At 44.7% G+C, this 4,734-nt stretch overlaps 1 pseudogene across 1 annotated transcript; it reads right to left on the minus strand.

Annotated features, from left to right (window-relative positions):
- Window positions 1-1,837: 1,837 nt before the first annotated feature.
- On the minus strand, window positions 1,838-2,199 carry LOC308418862 (large ribosomal subunit protein uL29-like; annotated as a pseudogene). The gene has a single exon. The product of its transcript is annotated as a large ribosomal subunit protein uL29-like (transcript).
- Between the last annotated feature and the right edge of the window lie 2,535 nt (window positions 2,200-4,734).

Genomic DNA, 4,734 nt, shown 5'->3' on the forward strand with positions numbered 1-4,734 from the left:
AAAGTGTGAATGCATTGATCTCCACTGACAGGCTTGTATTTTATGTGAGTCTTTCTTTTCTGTGCCTGTCCTTTTCCATGGTGCATCTGATTGTAACGATTATGTCTAGACATAAAACAGCAAAGAGGAGATTTTTTTTTCCCTACACATTCAGATAGAGGACCTAGTTTTCCTTACTGTACACTTACCTCAAACCAGTTGAGGACAAAAATCCAGGCTTTGTGCATGGTAGGCAAGAATTCTACCACTAAGCTTCATCCTCAACCCTTCTTTGTGAGTCTTTCGTTCTTTTCTTATGTCTCTTCTTTCTTATTTTATGCAGAGTCTCTGTATAGCTTTGGATAGTTCATAATTCTCTCTCTCTCTCTCTCTCTCTCTCTCTCTCTTTCTCTCTCTCTCTCTTTCTCTCTCTCTCTCTCTCTCTCTCTCTCTGAGGGCAGGGGTTAAAACAGGGTCTCACTCTGTAGCCCTGGCTGTCCTGGAACTCACTCTATAGACTACACTAACTTAGAACTCAGGGATCCATCCGCCTCTGCCTCCGAATGTTGGAACGAAAGGCATGTGCCACCACTGCTGGACCAGAACTCTCATAAGAACTCTTGCCTTCTTGCTGACTTAAAGTTCATTTCCGTTGCTGTATCCCAGAGGGCTCCCTACCTCCTAGACTGAAGCAGTGCTGTGTATGCCAGTGGGGTGACAGGAGGGTATCCGCGGCTGCTGGAGCACACATCATCCGAAGGGGGTGGATTTAACCAAAGGAATATATTTTCAACGTAAATGTTTTCTTACATTGTATTTTTCTAAAGTTTGTCTTCATTTCTTGGTAGTCGAGAGTACGGCAGGAAGCAGTTATGTCTGCTCTGTGCTGCTCATTTTAAATATATGTGTACATATTGAATAAGGCTGTTTCTCACCATAAAATTATTCTTGTCTCATACATCTTAAACAGACTTAGGGTGCACCTTTTCTCACATTATACTTCTGTTATTATGACCACCGGATACACATTTGCACACTGTTGATCTTAACCCTGCACACAACTCGGACGGTCTTTTTAAAGCAACAAAAGAAAAATGGGACAAGGTCCAGCAGCTTGAATAACTATTTCACTAAGTGTATCTTTCTGTGCAGATACTGTGCCAGCTGTCTCATCTGTCAAATGTTAGAACTATCCAAGGGCAGAGCCAGGGGTCCAGGTCCTTTCCATCAGTGAGTGGGCAGTTCCCAGTGGCTTCTACCCTGCTTCCCGTATCATTGGCATCTGAAGCCTCTGAGTCCCAGGACTGTGTGACACTGTCTTGGAACAGCTTTAAATGATGGCGGTTTTTCGGGGTGATTATGATGCTACTACTGTCCTGATCACTGTCCTATCTTACTTATGATGTTTAAAAACAGAGTCAGATGCTTTATTAATAATGGTTTTAATCTTTGGCATTTCATGTTATTACATTAAACTTGTTTGTATGAAAAAAAAAAAGACTCTAGCCTTCAACTTGTAGTAATTCTCCTGCTTCTACTTCCTGAGTGCTGGCATTATGTTTGCTTGTATGTTTGTTTGAGGCAAGATCGCATGTAGATCAGGCTAGCCTTGAATTTGCTATGTAACTGAGGATGACCTTGAATGTCTGCTTCTCCAGTCTCTGCTGGTACTGAGGCATATTACCTGGCCATTACTTCTTCTTCTTCTTCTTCTTCTTCTTCTTCTTCTTATTATTATTATTATTATTATTATTATTATTATTATTATCATTATTATCATTATTATCATTATTATTATTATTATTATTATTATTATTATTTTGGCCATTTAGTCTTGCACTTTATTGTCATTGTCATCTCAGGCCTTGACTGCACAGTTAACTGCACACTTGTGCAGTGGGTACAGCCATTCCTTCCGCTGCTGCTTCTGGGTCTTCAGCTTCTCCTCATGCTTGGTGAGCCGGCAGCGCATGGCTCTCCTCTTCTTGGGTCGCAGGTCCAGGGGCTTGTACTTCTTCCCCTTGTAGAATTTCCTTTTGAGTCTGATTAAACTCAACAGTGAGGACGCTGGTGATGGATTTGTTTACGACTTCTATCTTGGAGAGCTTGGACCCAGCGCTGCCTGTCACTTTGGAACATTTCCACCTTCAGATCGTCCAGTTGTTTCAACAGCTCCTCCTCCTCCTTGCCACGCCGGTCCAGAGCCTTAATCTTGGCCATTGCTGCGTTGTTCACGGTTGAGGCTGCCTAGTTCGAGAGAAAGAGGTGACTATTATTTTATTTACTCTTCATACATTGTCTACAAGGTTGGTATTGTTAGTCTCATAGTTCAGGAAACAAGCTGAGAGGCTTTGGGACCTGTGCTTGAGGCCCAGTTCCTCAGGGACAGGAGCTGGGTTCTATTCAGTGTGCCACAAGGCCCCTCTAGCACATGAAGTCACTGCTTTAGAGGCCTCTCCAGGGGAAACCAGGAGCCAGGAGCCGGAGTCAACCTGATGAAGAAACTCCTGTGGCTCCAGCTACCAGGGGGCCAAGGTAGGAAGGGCCAGGGCCGCCTGAGCAGAGCAATTGTGGGCAAGCATCATAGCGCAGGGAGACCTGTCTCCTGTATTACGAAGTTTAAAGGCTACAGTGAAGCGTTTGAGGGGCCCTGGAGGGAAAAAAAAATGGGTTGTGTGCATTGTCACCAGGCATTATTCTCAAGAGGGACGTTTATGTGGACATTGGGCTGGAATTGCAGATTTGATAGCAAATCTACCAGAGACTTTCTTCTGCGTGTGAAAGTTCACTGAGACCATTTCTAGAATAAACAGCTGAGTGTTTTATGTTTTTTTTCCTTTCTTTTTTCTTTCTTTCTTTTTTTGACATATCGTCTTATAGTCTAGACTAGTTACCAGGGTAACCCAGAAGCTCCCTCACCGGCAGCTGATCCTCTTGCCTCCAGAGGCAGCATGCTAATCTGAGTGCTGGGATTACAAATGGGCCCTCTACCATGGTTCCAACTTTTTAATTCATGTGGTGCATGGGTCCTTGCATAGGCTACCGCTTAACTACACCTCCAGCTGAAAACTTGCTGTCTTATATTGGCTACTTCAAAGTAGCGTGTATAGAAACACTGGAGTGTCTGATCTGACCATTACATATTGTGTAAATATGTAGAAAGATCACCCTGTACCTCACAAAATATGTACAGTATCTGTGTGCTAATTAAAAAAATTTAAATACAGGGCCAGGAGATGGCTTATTAGGTAGGACACTGGCCACACAAGCTTGATAACCTGAGTCTGGTCCCTGGAACCTATGTAAGAAGCTTGATGCCATGGTGTGTGTCTGTAACCCAGCACTTCAGCAAGAGATGGAAGGACAGACTGGACACTCAGTTGAGAAGCTCAGGCCTGAAGTCAGCAGAAACAAGAGAAAGAAAGCACTGGATTGTTACTTGATTACAGTTTCCGAGGTGTAGTCCATGATGGGGGACACATGGCTAACTGCAGGCAGACATGGTGCTGGTGAAGAAGCTGAGAGTTCTTTATGGGGATCTGTAGGCAACAGGTTGAGGGAGACAGTGGACCTGGCTTGGGTTTTTGAAACTTCAAAGGCTAGTGACAGCCTTCCTCCAGCCAGGCCACACCCCTCCTACCAGCCAAACCTCCTAATCCCTCCGAAGTATTCAAACCTATGAGGGCCATTCTTAGACCACTACAAAGGCTCTGTAGTGAGGAGCAGCTGCGGCTCTCCACGTTCCCAGCACCCACTGGCAGCTCACAACTGTAAATCCAGTTCCAAGGGATCCAACATCCTCCTCTGGACTCCACAGGCACCAACCATGTGCACAGTGAAGACAAACATTCAGGCAACACGCACACACACAGGTGCGCACACGCAGGTGCGCACACACGCAGGTGAGGGGCTGGTGCGATGGTTTTGGTGGTTTAGACCAAATATTGCTCTTCCAGAGGAACCAAGCTTAGTTCCCAGGACCCATATTGAGTGACTTACAACCCTCTATAACTCTAGTTTCAAGGAATCTGATTTCTCCTGGCTTCTGTAGTCAACTGCATTCACAAGCTCATACCCTCCCTCTCCCAGAAATACATGCATAATTAAAAGTAAAATATTTTAAAGATTAAACAAAGACAGGGCGGAAGAACTCTAGCTCCCCAGCAGCTGTCATGCTCTGAGCACCACAAGCCCCCCAGTCTCAATCCTTTTTTAATGAAAAGCGTATAAAATACAGAGCCTGGAGTGATGGTGCATGCCTGAAATTCCAGTATTCCAGAGGTTGAGGCCGGAGGATTAGGAATGCAAGGTCATCTCTTGATATGTACTGAGTTCCAGACCTGCTGGAGCAACCTGATATCCTATCTCAAACAAACAAGCAAGCTGGGCATGGGGTCAGAGATAGGGTGCTTGCCTAGTGAGTGTGAGAGGCCCTGTCCTGCTCTGAGTTCCCAGGACTGCAATAGATACATTTTAATTTATTAATTAATTTAGTTAGTTAGGTTTTTTTTTTTTTTTTTAGGGTTTCTCTGTGTAGCCCTGGCTATCTTGAAACTCACTCTGACACTCCGAAGTTCAGGCTGGCCCCTAAACTTACAGAGATCCTCCTGTCTCTGCCTCTGGAGTTCTGGGATTAAAGGCATTTGCCACCACCACCCAGCTAGGTACTAACTTTTTAACAACCAACATTCCCGTGGCCCACACCTGTTTTCTTAGCACTTCAGAAGTGAAGGCAGGAAGTGCGGTATTTCAAAG

Source organism: Micromys minutus (genome assembly GCF_963924665.1).
Source record: "Micromys minutus genome assembly, chromosome: 3".
NCBI classification, from domain to species: Eukaryota; Metazoa; Chordata; class Mammalia; order Rodentia; family Muridae; genus Micromys; species Micromys minutus.